Genomic DNA, 20,276 nt, shown 5'->3' on the forward strand with positions numbered 1-20,276 from the left:
GTTCCCTCCCTGGTGAGAGGGAGGATTTCCTGCAGCACATACCGCCCCCTCCTCAGGGAACACAGGTGGCTGGATCCTCGGCAAAGCCTGGTCCCCTCTTGGGGAACTGCTGCACCCCCAACCCTCTCCACACAGCACCCTGGGGCCCCTGCTCCAGCCCAGGAAAACCCACAGGCCGGTGGGTGGTAACTGCAGGGGGCAAGCTGGACTGGGCAGGGACACTTCTTCAATCCCGAGACCCTGCCCTCTGTCTGAGGGTTTGCCCCGCAGCCTGAGGCCACAGCTGTCACTTCACTTGCAGCTGCCCCTGTGGACTTGGCACAGGGTACCCCCCAGACCCCATCAAAACTGACTGCTCCCCAGAGACACGCTTCCTCTCCTGAAGGTCCGTTTGGACTTCTTACCCGCACAGTCATCACACACTCGTGCTCTAGGGTCCCTCACATTGAATACCCCAACCCCTCCATATTATGGGTGAGGTCCAGGGCAGGGACATCACAATGGCACAGCTAGGACACGCATCTCCTCTTCTTTCAGTGCCAATTCTCCTTCTGAACTACCATGTTCCGTCAGAGGACGAAATCACCGACGATGGGGTTGAGGGCCTTCTGGAGGTAGGTTTTGGGCATGAGCTCCCAGGGGCCCTGTGAATCACCCCCACCGCCTGCTCTCCCTGTGCGCCCTCCGGCCCTGAGTGTGGGTCCTAGGCACCAGTCCCTCAACAGCAGCCCCCAGGTCCCACTGAGGCCCTCCCCCCCTATTCTGTGCGCCTATCTGTGCTCCGCAGCTCTGCGCACCTGCACTCAAGAACAGAGTCTGAGTACCCCATATGTCTTCGGATCTGGGCCTGGGTCAGGAGGTTGAAGGGAAGAGTCAGGGTGCATGGGCGGGACGGGGGGCAGTTAGTAAGCCTGGGGCCTGTCAGACTCTTCTGTCCATGGCTGGGGCTCCCTGCAAGCTCCTGTGGGAGCATGGGACAGGTCCCTCTCCCCAAGCACATTTGGCCACTTTGACCAGACACCCCGCTCCTATAGGTGGGTACCAGCCAGGTGTCCCAGGCTCACGGGTATACATGGGTTGGAGCAGAAGGCACTGAGGTTCACTTTGGTTGTCCTGCTGAGCAGTTACTGTCTGTGTGTCTGTGAAGGTCTTTCCTTTCCTGGAACTGGGAGGGGGGCAGAGAAGGGAGCAGGTGGCAGAAAGTTCCAGAGTCCTCTTGCTCTCAAGCTGGGCCAGTACAGTTTACACAAGAGGTCACTCACACCAAAGGCCTTGGTGGCAGCCAGCCCCACACTCAGAACACATAGGTAAGAGTTCATCTGTGCCAGGAGTGCTCCTGCCCCAGGGCCTTTGCTCTTCCCTCAACCTGGTGCACAGTCACCCCCAATGGCAATCTGCCACTCCTACCTTCTTAGTGTTATTCAGATGTCACCTCTCAACCCAGGCTTCTCTTTCACCTGACATTCCTTCCCTCTCCAGGTTTTCCCCATCTTTGAAGGTACCTTATATTTTACGAGTTTATTCCATGACCCACCTCTCCCTCTATAAACCTGCTGGCCTCCTAAGGGCATGATCCAGGAGGAGCCTCCTGCCCTGGACAGAGGGTGGTCCCTAAGCACCGCCCACACTTCCCAGGGAAACACCCCAGTCCTCATAGTCATCCTAGGTGTGGAAATTTGGTGGGGGGGGGGGGGTGGTGGACTGCTGTTGAACAATCCTATAACTTTTTGCTAAGTCAGACCCAGTGGTGCTAGGCCCTGAAGGGAGCCACCACCCAGGAGAGGACAATGTTACTTTCTGGAGCTGGGAGCTCACTTGGGAATGTTTACTGTCCACGCTGCTGCACTCAGGGGAGGCCCACGCCCTCAGCCCTTTCCCCCAAGAGCTCATCCATCCAAGCAAAGGCGCTGGGTGGGAGGCAGAGATGTCCAATGCACAGGCCTCCCCTCTCCCCACCTACCAGGGGTGCAGGATGCAGAGCCCTCACAGAGCTGCCAGGGCTGGGACAGGGGTGTCTGGCCGGGCAGGCGGGAGGGCAAAACCATGCTCTGCGGAGCTCAAGCCTTATACCCTGGGAGGCGGGAGGGCAAGTGGGCCATGCAGCTTTAGAGAAAGAAGTCAAACAGCTCAGCGGGATTGCTGGAGCTCTGACTCCAAGCCCAGGCCTCCCCCTAGCTAGGCGGCGGGTAGGGCGGAGAGAGAGGGGCGAGAGGGGAAAACCAGGAGGCAGAAAAGCACGCTTCAACTGCGAGGTTTGGGACAGGTTTTAGGACTCCAGCGACAAACAAGAGCGTTTCACTGGGGGCGCGACGCACACTGAAAGCAATACTGTCGGGGAGTGAGAGGCTTGGGGACCCCCGCCGTCCCCCTCCCCGCCCCCGTGCGCCCGCTGGAGCTCGCTCGCAGGGCCTGCCCGGGCCTCTTCCCCGAGCCACACGCACCTGCAGCCCCAGGTTAGGGGAGGGCGGAGGGGGGAGGAGTGGGCGCGCCAAGCCCTCGGTCCTCGTGCAGCTGCGGGCCCCTGAGGGGTGAGCGAGTCACCTGCTCGCAAGTCCCACTGCCGCCCGCGCCCGCAGCCGTGCCCCTACACTCGCCCCCTTCACCCTTCGCGCCCCACACTCGCCCCCCGCAACCGCGCCCCCAGGCGGCGCCCTCGCAACCCCCTCGAGCCGCACAGCGGCCCCGCCTCGCCCCACCCCCGCAACCGGGCCCCTACACTTTCCTGGTGTCAGCCCCCTGCAACAGCGCCCTGCACCATCCTCCCCTCCTTCGCCCCCCGTAGCCGCGCCCCCAACCCGCGCTCTCGCACCCCCCCGCACGAACCCACAGCTGCGAACTCGCGCGAACCCCCGCCCGTACCCCCCGCACCCCCTTACGGTCGTCGCCTCCCAGGCCCCCAGGCTCCCGCGGCGGCGGCGGCGGCGGCGGCGCGCAGTCTCTCGGACCCCCGCTCTGCAGGCTCCGGCGGCCCCGCGCTGACCCCGCCCAGACTCGGCCCCCCAAGGGGCGGTCCCGGGTCGGGCCCACGGCCTGCGAAGGACTCGGTTCAGCCCCGCCCCTGTTCCGGGAGCTGCCCAGGCAGGTCGCGTCACCCGCCCGCGGCTGCGCCCCTGCTGGGGAAGAGGGCGCCTCGAAGTGCAGACTCGCAGCCGAGGCGTTTAGGGACTTGAAGTTCGGGGCAGCCCCTGGGTCGGCTGACTTCGGGGGCAGAGGCGTCCTTCCCGTTTCTTCGCTGCGGCCTCTCACTGCCGCTGCCCCTCGCATACCTGGAGGGCCAGGAGCGCGGCGCAACTTTAGAACAAATTCAGTCGTTCGGATGGAGGCAGGAGCCGCTCTGAGGTCTTCCGAGCGAGGACTGGAGTCTGCGGTGCTGACCCGAAGGGGGCTGGTGGGCTCCCTGACTCGTCCCACGGGCGCTGATCGCAGACCTCCGCCCGTGGACCGCCCTGCTTCCCTCCTCGCGACCCCGCAGCGCCTCGCCTCTGCGCCCAGGAGGTGGCTGTCGCCACGCCCGGCACCCTCGGGCCTCAGCTGGCAGAGGGCCTGTCGCGGGGCAGGGGGGTGGGGGGGATGCTGGGGACCGGCCCCTCACCCCGGCCCCGGGACTCTGCCTTTGGAGGAGAGGGGCTGCTTCTGGCCGGCGGATGCATCTTAGCCTCCGGGCCTTTGCTCGTACCGCAGCCCTGGACAGGATGCCTTCCTGAATGCGACGTGCAGTGCCCCTAAGCCTTCATTCGACACCCTCCTGCAAAAGCCTTCCATCACCCTGCGGTCCTGGGCATCTCCATACTCGTTCAAAATTTGTCCTCTGTTGCATCCTCCCCTCCCCCATCCTTCCTCCAATCTATCAAGCAGAACCTCTGGCCATTTCACCAAAGGACTCGATTTTGCTGTTGTTCTTAAAAGGGCAGTGATGATGAAAACATTTTAAAATTCGATCCTGGTGGTGACGGCACCGCCACAACCCTGTGACTGTGCTGAAAACTACTGATTTGAACACTTTAAGAGGGTGGATTGTGTGGCATGTGAATTATACTTCCGCAAAACAGGTATTTTTGTATAAAATAACATTAGCGACATCGTAACCTCGGGGCTCACTCCTGTATGCTAACATTCTCCTCCTTGGGTACATGACCCATCCACCATTAGGATATGCAATCTAAGACAGTGCAAGATATTTCAAAGTGCAATGTGCATACAGGCGGTCCATAAATAAAAAAGCCCGATTCCGAGCCAGCAGGACAAAGTTCAGACAGTCACATTTCCACTGCTTTCTGTCAAAAGCCACCCAAAGGTCTATGAAGCAAAAGAGTGGGTATAATGCGACCTCTAGAATACATTGTGTATTTTTAAAAACCAGAACAAAGGCTGTTGCTCTGGATAAGCTTCTGGAGAGTTTCCAGGGATGTCAGGAAGGATGAAAAATAACTTGGGGGAGGGACGATTTTAAATAAAATTTGTAGATCAGTTCCTGATTCACCACCAAGGAAACAAGATTCTTTTTGTCAAAAATGCACACATGAGGAAACATCCAATACCAAATAAAGTGATATTCTAGAAACTAATGGCCTGTATCTCCAAAAATGTCAGCGTCACCAAACACAAAACAAGACTGAGAAACTGTTTCTCACTGAAGGGGGTAGCGAATCATGAAAACCTACTGTAATGCTCTATTTGGATGGGGCCCTGGGCTGGGAACAGTTTTAGAAAGGACTTATTGGGGACATCTGAGGAAGGTCTATAGATAAAACAACAGATTATAAACATTAAATATCTTGATTTTGAGAATTGAATTTCTCCTGAGTCAGTATTTATGATCTTAGAAAAATATACAGTGAAGTATTTAAGGAATAATAGAACACCAGGTCTGAAATGGTTCTATCTGTCTGTCTATGCAGGGAGAATCATAAGGGAAATGTTGCAAAATAGTAACAACTTTATACTCTTCTTGCAACTTTACTGGAAGCTTGGAACCATTCTGAAATAAAAAGCTTAAAAACTTGTGGATCCGGAGGGGCACCTGGGTTAAGCAACCGACACTTGGTTTCTGCTCAGGTCGTGATCTCAGGGCCGTGAGATAAAGACCCCCTGTGTCAGACTCCTCACTCAGCACGGAGTCTGCTTAGAACCCTCTCTCCCTCTGCCCCTCCCCATGTGCCCCCCCACCCTGCAGTAAAACAAACAAAAACATATTTTAAAAAATTGTGGATCAAACATATGCATTGATCTCAGTTACTGAAAACAACATGAACATAACTATAGAGGGATTTTTTAAAAAGCTATATATCCCATAGGGACAGAGTGAATGAGAGAAAAGGTAAGAGCAGAGGAGAGATGTCAAATTTCTGTAAGGTGGAAAGTAGGGTGATTGATTAAGCAACTAAAGCTAAAAACCTTTCTACAACCAGAACTACAGCCCTGGCCGAATAGGACCTACAACTCACTTTTGTAAATCAAGTTTTACTGAACGAGGTTGTACTTGTTTGCATATTGTCTATGGCTATAAGAGCAGAGATGAGCAGTTATCCATAAAGCCTAAAATATTTATGATTTGGCCCTTTCCAGGAAAAGTTTGCCAACACCCACCTTATAGCTCAACAAAATCTTAGGAGCTAAAGGCATCAGGAGCCTTTGAAGGCAGGGTTGTGGGTAGGTGTGGGGACACCCTGAGTGTCCCTGCAGGGCAAGAATGCAAGGCAAAGACTTACCCACAGGGGGCCCTATTGCTTCAGGAGGAGAGTTTCAGTTTTGTAAGGTGAAAGGCGTTCTGCAGATGGATAGCGGTAATGGTTGTCCCACAACAGGAATCAACTGAGTATCACTTAAATGCACACTTGAAAATGGTCAGGGGCGCCGGGTGACTCAGTCAGTTAGGCGACTGACTCTTGGTTTCAGCTCAGGTCGTGATCTCGGGGTGGTGCGATGGAGTCCCATATGGGGTTCTGCACTCAGAGGGGGTCTGCTTGAGATTCTCTCTCTCCTGCTGCCCTTCCCCTGTGCACTCTTGCTCACTTGCGCTCTCTCTAAAATAAATAAATAAATCTTTAAAATGGCTTAGATGGCAAATTTTATGTCATATGTGTTCTACTGTGATTAAAAAAAAAATTGGGGGGGGGGAACCCTAGAAGGATTAAAGTCTGTACAAGAAATTATATTCCCTGTCCCTGGTTCCTACTCCAAGCCTTCCGATCTGCCTAACTCGGCAGGTTAGGGGTTTATTTTCTGAAACTGACCCGAGAGACTTCCCACTCAGAGGCACTCGCTTACGCAGAATCGAGTAGAAGTGTTCCAGCTGAACTATGAGTCCCTCCTCAGCCCCTTCCTGCTGTGGGTTCACAGATCACCACCTCAGGGTAATAACCCCCAGGCAGGAAGTGGAGGATCTGTGTCTAGAATAAGTGAGCGGTTCGCTCCCCGTCTGAGTGCCCGCCACTGAGGCCAGTCTGTGGTTCTCTCCTGGAGCTGCCAACTGGATTTCAGTGTCAGCTGTCTCAGTCCTAAATATTAGAAGATCAGACACTTGGGGAACGCCTCTGACATGAAAGGCAAGGTACAGAAAGTGCTCGCAGGCAACAGAAGAAACTAATATCTACAGAGATAAGAAATGAATTGTATTTATGAAGCAGGAATAGGAGGCAATAGACAAAAGAAGCATTCCTACAGTTAGAAAACACTGTTGGAAATAAAATTTTTCATGGAAAAGTCAGCACAGAGTCGAGGGATTCTCCCAGAAAAACAGAACACAAATCAGAAGACCAATCTGGGAAGTCACCAGATTAATAAGAGTCCTGCAGGGGAGAAAAAAAAAAAAAAAAACCCAGGGTGGCTCAGTCGTTAAATGTCTGCCTTCGACTCAGGCTCTGCGGGGAGTCTGCTTCTCCCTCTCCTCCTGCCCCTCCACCATCATCCCCCTGCTCAGGCTAGCTCTCTCGCTTGCTCTCTCTCTCCCAAATAAATAAAATCTTAAAAAGAGAGAGAGAGAGAGAGAGAAGAATATAGAGAGAAGCAAGTAACTAAAGAAATAACCCAAGAATATTTCCCAAACCAAAGGACAGGAGTCTCCAGATTGAAAAGACACAATAAAAAGCCAGAACTACACCAAGGCAAGTCACTGTTAACTTTCAGAATATTAAAGAAAAGATAAGCTCCTAGAAACTCCTAGAGAGAAAAAGTAAAACGTAAAGAGGTCAACACAAACAGTAGTCGTCTTCTTCTTCTTTTTTAAATTTTATTTATTTGATAGAAAGACAGTGAGAGAGGGAATACAAAGAGGGGGAGTAGGAGAGGGAGAAGTAGGCTTCCCTCGGAGCAGGGAACCCGATGCTGGGCTCGAGCCCAGGACCCTGGAATCATGACCCAAGCTGAAGTCAGATGCCCAATGCCTGAGCCACCCAGGTGCCCCAAACAGCAATATTCTTAATAGTAACACTGATGCACTAAGACAGTGATGCAAGGACTTCAAAAGTTGGAGGGAAATTATCTACAATAGAGAATTCTAGAATGAAGTATGAGGGCAAATGGGAGACATGTTGACACATGCAAGGGCTAAAAATCCATTTTTACTTCTTATGTACCCTTTCTTGAGATGCAACTAGCAGATGTGCTCCAGCAAAACAAGGTTGAAAATTACAAAAGGAGAACATATGGTCCCTAGGAGCAGGGGATCTGATAGAAAAGAGATGCTGCTGGTCCTAATGACAAGTGTGTAGCAGGCTACACAAGGTGCTGGGAGGCAGGTCTCCAGGGAAAAGATGGAATTAACCCATTAACTGATAGAATTAAACTTTTGGGAAAATAATATGAATAGACACTTGTCAGATCTGAGGGCATATTTGGGAAAAAACTAAAGAAAGGACCATGGAAAAATAAGCAAAGTGGAAAAAATCGAGTAATTACAAGAAAACCAGAAAGTCGTTCAGGAAAGAGAAAGTAATCACGGTGCACGGCTTGGCTCTGCAGTGAGCAGTATTCATGCTTGTGTGAATTACTGATTTAACAAGAAGCTACTGTTGCCAGATTGGGAGGATGCAGTGGGAACGGTCAAGGTGTAAAGACTTTATCTACTATAAAATCAATAGACAATGTCCCAAATTGACAAACCTGGAAATACACATTGTTAAGTATGTAATTTCAAAATACAGAAGTAAATGCTAAAAGCCTTGGAAGGTAGAATAAGAAAAATGAATGATGGGGCCTGTTCTATTTTATCCCAAGCCCTGATTATTTTATTAAAAAAAAAAAAAAAACAGCAACAAAACATGTGCAGGGATAAAAATAAAAATTAGCTTGGGGATGCCCGGGGGACTCAGTCTGTTAAGTGTCTGCCTTTGGCTGAGGTCATGGTCCTGGGGTCCTGGGATCAAGACCTGCTTTGGGTTCCCCACCCTCATGCTCTCTCTGGGTATCTGTCTCTCTCTCAAATAAATAAATACTTAAAATCTTTAAAAATAAAGAAAAATAAAAATTAACTTAAAAGTACTGTTTTTGGAGGTTGGACCCTCCAGATTCATTTCTTTTTCCTGAAGATTCCAAAGCATGTCTGGTGCTCTTGCCAATTCCAAGCTTGGATCACTTCCCACAAACTGCTGTTCCTCTTCTCACGCGAGCTTTTCCTTGGCTCTCATTCACCACAGGGCTCCTGACCCGCCCAATCTGCTATCCAGACACTCCCCATACTTACCGATAAATTCCTTTACCAGGCACCAATTGAAAGCTTATTGATTGCATCAGATCCTGCCTGCATTTTATGACAATTACATTCTCAAAGGGCATAACGCCCACTACACATTACTGCAAGATGAACAGATTATAAACCCACTGGGACATTAAGACGTAAGGGCGGGGATGCCAAATGGGTATTTTACAAAACCTTCCGGAGAGAAAGACTTTTGTAAGAATATTAATTATATAGAATAGTTTCTTCTCTGCGTTGTCTCACCATTTTTATAGTCAAGTATATTTACTAGTCATCTGTTGTTACCAACAAACCGACCAATAAATAAAATCCAAACAGAATCCCCAGTTTCTAGTAACTTGCTCATGCATAACACACAAGACAATTTGCAAAGGGGATATCAGGAATGACAAAATAATATGTAATATATCCTATGTACTGAGTTACTACTAATAGAAAGTGATTTTAGATTTTCTATAGATTTCACACTTAGAAAGAATGCAGAGAGGAGAGATGCAACTTGTTGGACTTCAAAGCATTTTCCCCGCATCCACAGAAAGGAGGAAGGATAGAGGATTACTTACCAATCCCCAAAGTTCTTCTAGACGATTTCACACTGACTCTCCAGACCACTTTCTTCCAGGTGTCCCGGGTTCTCTGACTGTACCCTGTTCTCAGGACTTCAAGAGCAAGGATCAGCGATATAATTGTGTGAAGATCAGAGGTCAACAGAAGTGAAGTTCCCGAGTACACAGACTTCCAAGTCAGGAAAGGCTCTCTTGGGCCCTCTAGGGGTCTGCACTGGACACGGCATCTTTTCGCTGCCTTACTTGACTGAAATTAATTTTGTTCCCATTCTGAACAGATTGGGGGGAGGCGCTCTTATTTAAACCTCTTGTTTCAATCTGTTATTTGAAGCATCAGCTGAGTCTGCGAGGTGTTGAAGACAACAGCAATTTCAGGCCTTGTCCCCATTCCACCCCCAGCCCTCATTATCCTGAAAGAGTAAAAACCAGGTTTAACCCTTCTAGAGGATTCTTCCTGTATTTGTATATTTACATTTGCTTTCCCACTCACATCTCCGGCACCATAGACTGAAGACATCTAAAGATACGGAGATTAGCTGTCTTCAACTGACATCACTCCCTGGACTCCCATCCTCCCCAAAGTCCACCAAATCATTTTAGTGGTATCCTTATTCACTGTTTTCATTGTTCTGAAGGCAATTCAGCACTGATCTTTAGAACTATGATTAATTTTCTTTTCTTGTTTAACTTGTTTCCCCTTAACATTAACACTTTTTGAAATTTGTGTGATTTCCTGTGGGTCAGCCCCTACTTCAACACCAACCCCTCAATAGTAAATTCATTCAGGCTGGATTTCCTTCTATTTCATTTTTTTTTTTTAAGTGCCTTGGGAGACTGCTGATCTGCCTCGCCTGGTCTGGTTGCTCCCCTGCCTGGCTGCCCTTCACCTCACCCTGGGGATCTTTTCGGTGTCTCCTGTTAGGAGTCTGCATCCTGTATCCCCCCTTCTCCCTCTTCTGTGGCTCAGTCCTTTAAGGGCTGTTTTTTTTTTTTTAATTTTTTAAAAATATTTTATTTATTTGACAGAGATCAGAAGTAGGCAGAGAAGCAAGCAGAGAGAGAGGAGGAAGCAGGCTCCCTGCCGAGCAGAGAGCCCGATGCGGGACTCGATCCCAGGACCCTGAGATCATGACCTGAGCCGAAGGCACAGGCTTAACCCACTCAGCCACCCAGGCACCCCATCCTTTAAGGTTTTAGAGGAGCACATCCCTGATTGCTTCTTGTAAAGTCTTGAGACATCGTGTAGATTACTGTTCTCAGGGATTCCTGCCCTTTGCTTGGTGACCTCTAGTGCCTCCCTGCAGATGAATATAATTCTCAGGTCACTGATGCGAGGCTTGGACATGGCACCTTCTCTGATCAACAGAAAAGGACATGACATCTGAGCAGAGGCTTCGAGAGCTGTTGTGAGATTCTGCTCTTTCCTCCTCAATCCTGGAGGATCGAGACGTTGATTGTGAGTAGGAGCAGAACTGTGGAGCCACAGCTCCCTCTAATTTGAGCAAAAAATTAAACTTTTTTCGAGGTACTGAGATTGGGGGGTTTACTTCAGGAAACATAATCTAAGTGTGTCTGGAAAACATGTTTATATGATGCTTCCTGTTACCTAATGCAACATTCCAGAATGGAAAGAATTTTCTTTCAGAAGTGTGATAGCCTTGTTCTGTGATCTCCTGGTTTCTAGGACTGCCGCTAACATAGTCCAAAGCCATTCGTCGTCGTCTTTTTTTTTTTTTTTTTTAAGTTTATTTACTTAAGTAATTTCAGGACCCCAAGAGCAAGAGTCGCATGCTCTTCCAAATGAGCCAGCCAGGTGCCCCAAGTCCAAAGCCATTCTAATGCCAGAGCCTCTTTAAAAACGTTTTTCTCCCTCAGGAAGCTTCTAGGATCTTTTCTTTACCCACACAACTCTGAAATTCCAATATCACTGGTTTTCATACTTGGTTGACTTTTATGCTCTGTCCAAGGCACCAAGGGGGGGCCATTCCAGTCTGGAAACTCATGTCCTTTAATTCCGCAAATATTTCTTAGGTCATCTTATTGATGATTTCCTCCACTTCATTTTCCTTTTCTTGGGAATTCCTGTTATCCAAATCTTGAGCTGCTTTTCTTATCCTTTCTCTCTCTCTTTTTTTTCCTTCTTGGCTTCAATTTCTGAGCTATTTCTGTATTTTTTTCTCTTCACATTTCTGTGTTTTCATTCCAGCGATCACGTTCTCCATTTCCAAGAGCTGTTTGTTGTTGCTGCTCGAATCAAGGGTCCCCTGAAAGCAGAGTGTAAGACAAGGGTTTGCATGTAAGGAGCTTATTTGGGATGTGACCCCAGGGACAGGAGTAAGGGTGAGGAGGTGAAAATGTAAGAGAGGAAAAGATGATATGAGGAGGTATTTCCTTTTCTTTTCTGAGGGGGTGCAGAGGGAGAGGGACAGAGAGAATCTCAAGCAGACTCCCCTGCCGAATGCCCAGTCTGATGTGGGATTCAATCCCACCACTCTGAGATCACACCCTGAGCTGGAATCAAGAGTCAGATGCTTAACTGATTGAGCCTCCACCAGGTGCCCCATGAGGATGTGTTTTCGACTTGGCCATTGCTCTGGGCGGCTTGGCCACTGCTCTGGGCGGCCGGTGCTTGCTCCTCTGGAACCTTCTGAGGAGGTTCCGAGTCTCAGAGTTCTCCACCCAGGGGACGAAAAGTGGGGGGAACAGCTCCCATCCCTCACTGGCCCAGGGTGACCTCACAGGCTTCGGCTCCCCTGTTCGTGTGAGTTGTGTGTGCATGGATGTGAAGAAGAGTGGAGAATACGTTTGTATTGTTTCAAGCCACCGAACTTGTGGTCATTTGAGATGCAGCCACAGGAAAGGAACCAGATCTCCCACACACCAAGGCTTGGCGAAAACGGTTGCAACACACACAACAAAGGATATTCTGGCCCCACAGAGCACCCCTATTTTTTTTTAATGAACAGCCAGGCACTGGTCTAAAGTGCTTTCCAAATGCTCACTTAATCTCTGTAACAGCCCCATGAGGTAAATACTACTTTTATTGCCAATTACAGCTGAGGAAATTGAGGTGCTCCGGTTAAATACCTTGTCCAAAGTCCCAAGAACCCTTACAGAAATGACAACTCAACAGGAAAATGAGCAAAATCAGAATTCACACAACACACGTGTGAAGGTGTAAACTCCAGTGCTCCAGACAGCACACCAAGTGGGAGTAAGAAGAGTGAAGACGAATGGGAGAAGGGAGGGGGATGGGAGGAAGGTGGCTGGGAAGTGCCTCGGACACCCCTGCGGCGCTGGGATGGTGGGGGGGGGGGCAGCCCAGGAAGAGCCGGCGGCAAATCACTCAGCTCTGGCAGCTGGGGGCTTGCAGAGAATGGTGGCGCGCTCTCGCTCGTTTTTAAGATTTTTACTTTGAGTGCTCACTTCGGCAGCACATATACTAAGATTTTTACTTTGAGAGGGAGCAGGAGCATGCGAGGAGGAGGGGGAGGAACAGAAGGAGAGGGACAAGCGAGCTCTGTGCTGAGCGTGGAGACTGCCGCGGGGCTCTATCTCAGGACCTTAACTCTAACCAAGTCGGGTGCTTAACCAACTGTGACACCCAGCCGCCCTCCTCCTTCTCCCCCCCCCCCCAAAACACCCTACTGGGGGTATGATTGGCATACAATAAGCTGCAAATATTTAGAATGTGCAATTTCCTATTTTGAGGTATGTGAATGCTCATGGAACCATCACCAGGATGGAGTTTGTGAATATATCCATAGCCCGCAAAGTGTGCTCATGTGTCACTGCAATCCCCTCTGTTCCCTGGCCCCTGGTCCCCAAGGAAAGCACTCCTCTGCCTGCAGTCACTCTAGGTTATTTTGCAGTTTTTGCAGCTAGAAGTTCACCTACATTAAATCATTCAGGATGTACTTATAGACCCGGTTCCTTTAAATCAGGGTTATTTCGAGATTCATCGATGTTGTCGTGAGTGTTGGTAATTATTCCTCCTTTTCATCATTGAGTGGTATTGCTATGTATGGATATACCACAGTTTGTTTATCCAAAACTTGACTTGTTGGTGGACTTTCGGTTATTCCCACTTTGGGGCTATTAACAGATAAAGCCAGGATTAACATTCATGTACAAGTTGGGGCACCTGGTTGGCTCATTCAGTAGAATGTGGGACTCCTGATTTCAGGGTTGTGAGTTCAAGCCCCAGGTTGGGTGTACAGATTATTTAAAAATAAATAAATAAATAAATAATTATTTTTTTGCTATTTGAGAGAGACAGTGCATGCAAGAGAGCACAAGCAGGGGTAAGGACAGAGGGAGAAGCAGAATCCCCTCCCTGCAGCAGGGAGCCTGATGCAGGGCTCAATCTCAGGACCCTGGGATCATGATCTGAGCAGATATTTAACCTACTGAGCCACCCAGGGGCCCTAAAAATAGTATCTTTTTTTTAAAATTAAAGATTTATTTATTTGTCAGAGAGAGAGAGAGAGAGTGAGACAGCACAAACAGGCAGAGTGACAGACAGAGGCAGAGAGAGAAGCAGGCTCCCTGCTCTGCGGGACTCCATCCCAGGATCCTGGGATCATGACCTGAGCTGAAGGCAGTGGCTTAACTGACTGAGCCACACAGGAGTCCCTAAAAATAGTACCTTAAAAAAAAAAAATCTAAAAAAAAAAAAAAAATTCATGTACAAGTCTTTGTGTGGATGGTAGATTCATGTATAATTTTTAAAGAAACTGCCTGTTTTCCAAATGGTCATACCAGTTTGTGTTCCTACCAGCAGTATATGAGATTTCTGGTTGCTCCAAGTCCTTATCAGCTCTTGTTGCAGTCAAGCTTTTAAATTTTAGCCACTCTAATAGTTGCGGAGTGTTATCTCATGATCTTAAATTGCATCTCCTAACAACTAATACTTACTGTTCAACATCTTTTCTTGGGTTTATTGGCCACATGTACATCCTCAGTCAAGGGTCTTTTGTTTACTTTTTTGGGGGAGGAGGTTTGAGAGTCCTTTATATGAGAGTTTATACATATGTGTGTGTGTGTGCATATATATATATATACACACACACATATGCTTTACAAATAATTTCTTTTGATATGTGGCTTGTCATTGCCTTAGTGTCTCTGGAAGAAAAGAAGATTTTAATTTTGAAGCCCATTTTTTTTTAATACATTGCAGAGAGATTAAGAAATCTTTGCCTAGGGGCGCCTGGGTGGCTCAGCGGGTTAAGGCCTCTGCCTTCGGCCCGGGTCATGATCCCAGGACCCTGGGATCGAGCCCCGCATCGGGCTCTCTGCTCAGTGCAGAGCCTGCTTCTCTCTCTCTCTCTCTCTGCCTGCCTCTCTGCCTACTTGTGTTCTCTATCAAATAAATAAATAAAATATTAAAAAAAAAAAAAAAAAGAAATCTTTGCCTAACCGAGGTCACAAAGATTCCCTCCTTTTCTCTTCTATAAATTTTGTGGTTTAGGGGAGAGTGGGTGGCTTAGTCAGTTAAGCATCCAACTCTTGATTTCGCCTTGGGTCATGATCTCGGGGATCCCGATTGAGCCCCGCATTGGTCTCTGTGCTTAGCGAGGAGTCTGCTTGGATTCTCCCTCTCTCCTCCACTCCAGAATAAATAATCTTCTTAAAAAAGTTTTGTGGTTTTATATTTAGATCCATAGTTCATCTTTTAAGTTAATATCTGCATATGGTGCAAGGTAGAGGTAATGTTTGAATTTTTTAAACCATAGGAATATTGAATCCCGGCACCATTCGTTAAACAGACTGTCTTTTCTCCAGACTGTCTTTTCTCCATGACTTGCTTTTAGATCTTTGTAACTTAAGTTATCCTTATATGTGTGGGTCTGTTTCTGGACTGTATTCTGTTCCACTGATCTCATTTATGCTGGTGCGGTTTATGCTGGTAGCTTTGCAAGACATGAAAAAAGGCAGTTATAGCTCCACATTTTGGCACACCTTTGGCAAAGATGTTTTAGCTATTCCCACCTGCTCTTTTGCTTTCCCATGTGAATTTCAGAATCATAATACCAATTTCTACAAAAAAGCCTGCTGGGATTTTAACTGGGGAATACATTGAATCTATACATCAATTCGGGGGAAAATGACATTTTAATATACTGATTCTTCTGAGCTGTAAATAAAATAGATCACTCACTTAAGTCTTCTTAATTTCTCTCAGCTATGATTTGTAGCTTTCAGTACATATCTTTTGATATTAAAAATGTACTTTCAGTTTAATTTCCATGTTTCTTCTAAGTATATTCCTATATATAGGAATAGATATAGGAATATAAAGTTGTATATATTATAGAAATATATTAATCTTGTAACCTGCAATCTTATTAGTTTCTGCAGGTTTTTTTTTTTTTTTTTTTTTTTTTTTTGTAGATTCCATAAGATTCTCTATGTAGGCAATCAAGTTATCTACAGATAGTTACTTCTTCCTCTTCAATTTGGATGCCTTTTATTTCTTTTTCTTGCCTTACTGCACTGGTTTGTCTCCTGTATGACATCAGTGAATGTTCTACAGCTGAGATTTATTGTAAAGAAGTTTTCTGGTCTTTATTCCAGGAAACCAAGGTTCCCAGGAATTAACCTCTAAATCTTTGCAGTCTTCTGAGTGACAGAAGTACCTTTGTTATTCATGGTGGGTCCCTGGGACCACCTCTGAGTTTATGCTAATGAAGTAACTCAGGAAGGAGGTTAGCCATGCCAGAAAGACCAACCGTGTAATTAGAGGATTAGGGCTCTAAGGAGGGTGGTTAGCCCATCCTCTGGGAAGGGTAAGGGTGGCTGGAGATCAAGTTCTAGTGCATGGCCAGTGATTCAATCATTGTTACATCACAGAACATAATGGACAGCCAAAGATTGCGCTTGTAATCATTCATGAACACACTAGGAGAGTAATAAACCCTAAGGTCATGGAAGGCTTACATTTTATATCTTTCCAGACCTTATCCTGTATTTCTTCATTTGATCAATCCTGATTTATATCTTTATTTTTTAAAGATTTTATTTATTTGACAGAGAGAGATCACAAGTAGGCAGAGAGGCAGGCAGAGAGAGAGGAAGGGAAGCAGGCTCCCTGCAGAGCAGAGAGCCTGATGTGGGACTCGATCCCAAGACCCTGAGATCATGACCGGAGCCGAAGGCAGCGGCTCAACCCACTGAGTCACCCAGGCATCCCTGATTTATATATTTTATAATAAACTGTTAAGTAAAGGGCATATAGTTGGTTCTAGTGTTTTGTTTTTTGATTTTTTTTTTTAAATTTCTGTGTGCATAGACTATTGGCACTTAATATAAGTATTGATATGTTTGCCTTTAGGTCTATCATTTTATTGTTTTGTGTTTGTTTCCTGTTTTGTTGTTATTCCTGATAACCCTTTCTTGCCTTTCTTGGGGTCTTTTTTTTTTTTTTCAGTATTTCATTTATCTATCTACTAAAAGAACTACTTGCAGTTATTTTAGTGGTTGCTTGAGAGATGAGGATACACATATGTAGTTTTTCAGTCTACTTGGAAACAAGATTTCATCACTTTGAGTGGACTGTAGAAACTTTATCATACAGTTTCCACAATCCCCCTTTGTTACTGATGTCTTATGTATTCCATCAGTGAAAACACCATTGGTGTCTTGTTTAATTCTTTTAACCCAGATCATGACTATTCCCGTTGCTCTTCCTTCTTTCCTCAATGTTTCTGTTTTTGTTATGGCGTCATCTCCTTTCGGTCTGAGGAACTCCCTTTAGTGGTTTGTTTTAGACCAGGTCTGCTGGGAATGAATTCTTTGTTTTTCTTCATCTAAGAGTGACTTTTCAGTTAGTTCCTGAAGGACATTTTCACTGGATATAGAATTCTGGGTTGTCAGTTCTTTCCTTTTAGTCTTTTCAAAATGTTGTGCTCCTTCCTTCTGGCCTCCATTTCTGATGAGAGATCAGTCATCCAAATCATTATTTCCCATAATGCATTGCTTTTCCAATGGTTGCTTTCAAGAGTATTGTCCAGTTTTCATTACGACTCTGTTGGGTGTGGGTATCTTGTGAGTTTCCTGAATCCAAAGGTTTAAGTTTTTCACCAAACTGGGTAGTTCCTAGCTAGTATTTCCTCAAATATTTTTTTCCAGCATTATGCTTTCTCCTCTCCTCCAGGGATTCAGATGGCACAAATGTTAGACCTTTTATTATTGTCCTGCAGATCTCTGAAGTTCTGCTCATGGTTTTGTTTTGTCATTTCCCAACCTTTGTCTCTGGTCAGATTAAATTCTCTTGGTTTATCTTCAAGTTCATGGTTTCCTCCATTATGCTACACTATTCAGGGAGTTTTTCATTTTGGTTACTGTGTATTTCAGTTCTAAAATTTCCATTTTGTTCTTTTTATATATATCTTCTATTTCCTTGCAGAGGTTCTTTTTCCTCCCATTGGCTACAAGAGAGTTCTTGATTATTTGCTGGAGCACTTTTATAATAGTTGCTTTAACGTCTTTGTCAAGTAATTCCAACATGTGATATCTGTGTCTTTTTCTAGGAGCTGAGGTTTTCCCCATTTCCTGGTGTGCCAGGCAATTCTGGATTGTATCCTTGACATTTTGAACACTGTCATTAAACTCTAACTCTTGTTCAAATCCAAAGAGTTCAAAACTCTTTGAACAAGAGTTCAATACTGAGTTTCTAAAAACTCAGCTTATTTTTAGAAAATACTGAGTTTTTGTTTCAGCAGGCAGTCAACCTGGCTAGGTTGTAGGCAAAAGTTTATTATTTTTTAAAAATTCTGGCAAAATGGACATAACACATTATATGAGTTTCAGGTGTGTAAGATCAGGCAAGAGTTTTTTGTGTGTGTTTTTTAAAAATATTTTATTTATTTAACAGAGATCACAAGTAGGCAGAGAGGCAGGCAGAGAGAGAGAGGGAAGCAGGCTCCCTGCTGAGCAGAGAACCCAATGTGGGGCTCGATCCCAGTACCCTGGGATCATGACCCGAGCTGAAGGCAGAGGCTTTAACCCACTGAGCCACCCAGGCGTTCCAAGGCAAGGGTTTTGAAAGCTAAACTGACACTGGACTCACAGCCTTCAGAAAACAGTTTGGGATGTCTGTTCTAAACTACTGCAGCGCTTTCTGGATCTACAGGATGTAAATGCCTCCTAGTTGCCAGGCTGGGATCTAGGTGGTGGTCTCTTCATTAGTCTTTGGTCTACTGAAAAGGATCAGATCCACACATACGTACAGCTTGGCCGTGGACCCAGGGGTTCATCAGCAACTTAATGAGGTCCCTTTCTGAAATTCCTTCCTCTCTGTGATCCCTTTGGTATTTTTGGGTTCCTTCTATTTCTAATTCTCTGGACAGAAGACTACTTTGACACTGTGTCTGCATCCAGGGCCAAGTGGAGGGAGGCCAAAGAGAGAAATGCAATGGGGATTGGTTCTACCCTCTTGGAGACAAAGCTGTACAGGAGAGGAAGGGTCCTCTCCCCACGTTTTGGCTCCCACAGGCTCCCAATGCTGACAGCGGATGCTACCACCGCTGACAGCGGATGCTACCACCATGATGGGACTGCTGGGGATCAAAGTGGTAGCATGGTAAGAGAACACAAAAGAGCAAAAAAACCAAAAGATTTCTACACTCTCTTGGGTGTATTAGAAGTTCCCCTTGTACTCCTTGAGCCAGACTGAGAGGGCTTATGCCCATCTGTACTCCAATACTCACTTCCAGCTTTCCCATGTGCTGAGTTCAGGCTGTGGGATACCGGGGGCGCTGAGGGAGGGTGGACTCGTCCTGGGTTCAGTAGTACTTCAAGCTCTCATCTTCTTCCCTAATCCACCTGCTGTTTTCTTTTGGAGGTCCACAAACTCATAGCTGAAGCTGGTAGAAGAGCTGCGGCGGCAAGTGGCCGCTCCACCTTATCGCAAACCAGTCCAACTATGCTTTTAAAGCTTATTCTCTCTCCCCACCGTGAGTTGCAAACTCACAACTCTGAAATCCAAGAGCCACACATTCCTCCAACTGAGCCAGCCAAGTACCCCCCAACTAGTGCTTTTAATATAAGAAAGAGGAATGAAATTATTTTGACTTTCTTCTCACATTATCATACATTTCAACTGCAGTAAAAGGAACGTTCTCCCTGTTGTTCCAAGAGAAGTAATTCTGAATATGATGACAAGTTACCACAAGGCCATCTTTGACGAAGATGAACAGGAGGAGTGCAACGAATATAGGGATTTGGCTTTTAGTTTTATTTTCAGTAGGCAGAAAGGATAGGACCTCTTACTGTTCTTGGGCAATTAATTTCATATTTCCCTCATTTTGAATTTGTTTTAGAATACTTTGAAGACTTTTAGCATCATACAATTGCTAATCTTAGAGTTTCCTAAGGGTAACAGAAGGTATCAACTATAAAATGCTGCCAACACTGCCTCTATCAATGACTTAAAGCTGTGCCTAAGACACTTTATACACACACACGCTTTTTTTTTTTTTTTTTTTTTTTTGCGAGCACAAGCAACCCATGTGGGACAGGGGTAGAGGGAGAGGGAGAGAATCTTAAGCATGGAGCCAAATGCAGGGCTCAATCCGACGACCAAGGTCATGACCTGAGCTGAAATCAAGAGTGGGACACTTAACCAACTGAACCACTCACATGCCACGAGACCTTTTATTTTTAAGACAGAAAGCTGGCAGACTAGGTACCCCAAGAGGTTAAGTAGAGAACATATGTAGCCTAACAGCAATGTTTAATGAACTCTGCGCTCCAAGGAGAGTGGGTCCTTAGAAGAACAAAATGAAACTGTTTTAACTGCTAACTACACCTAGAATCTCAATCACTACCGTGACTTCATGTGGGTTACATGAGAGTCAGCAGGGTTTGACCAAACATATCACAAACACGTTTGTTAAAAATTAACCCGGGTATGTGTGATTAGGGTGTCTAAAATACTTCATAAGTAAAAAAAAAATTGGGAGTATAGAGCACTGCAATTTTCAGAATATATGATGATTTGGGGTTTTGTT

The 20,276-nt window shown here is 46.4% G+C and overlaps 1 protein-coding gene across 3 annotated transcripts in view; it reads right to left on the reverse strand.

Moving 5' to 3' along the window:
• Positions 1 to 9,354, reverse strand: part of EPHX1 (epoxide hydrolase 1) — a 34,482-nt gene extending 25,128 nt beyond the window's left edge. The window contains exon 1 of one of the 3 annotated variants that reach the window (XM_059145589.1): positions 9,259 to 9,354. The gene's annotated coding sequence lies outside the window, so the exon portion shown is untranslated. Of the gene's footprint in view, positions 1 to 2,868; positions 3,036 to 9,258 lie in introns of those variants that run through there. The other 2 variants (XM_059145587.1, XM_059145588.1) reach the window with 2 other exon arrangements.
• Between the last annotated feature and the right edge of the window lie 10,922 nt (positions 9,355 to 20,276).

This window comes from Mustela lutreola, chromosome 14, assembly GCF_030435805.1.
Source record: "Mustela lutreola isolate mMusLut2 chromosome 14, mMusLut2.pri, whole genome shotgun sequence".
NCBI classification, from domain to species: domain Eukaryota; kingdom Metazoa; phylum Chordata; class Mammalia; order Carnivora; family Mustelidae; genus Mustela; species Mustela lutreola.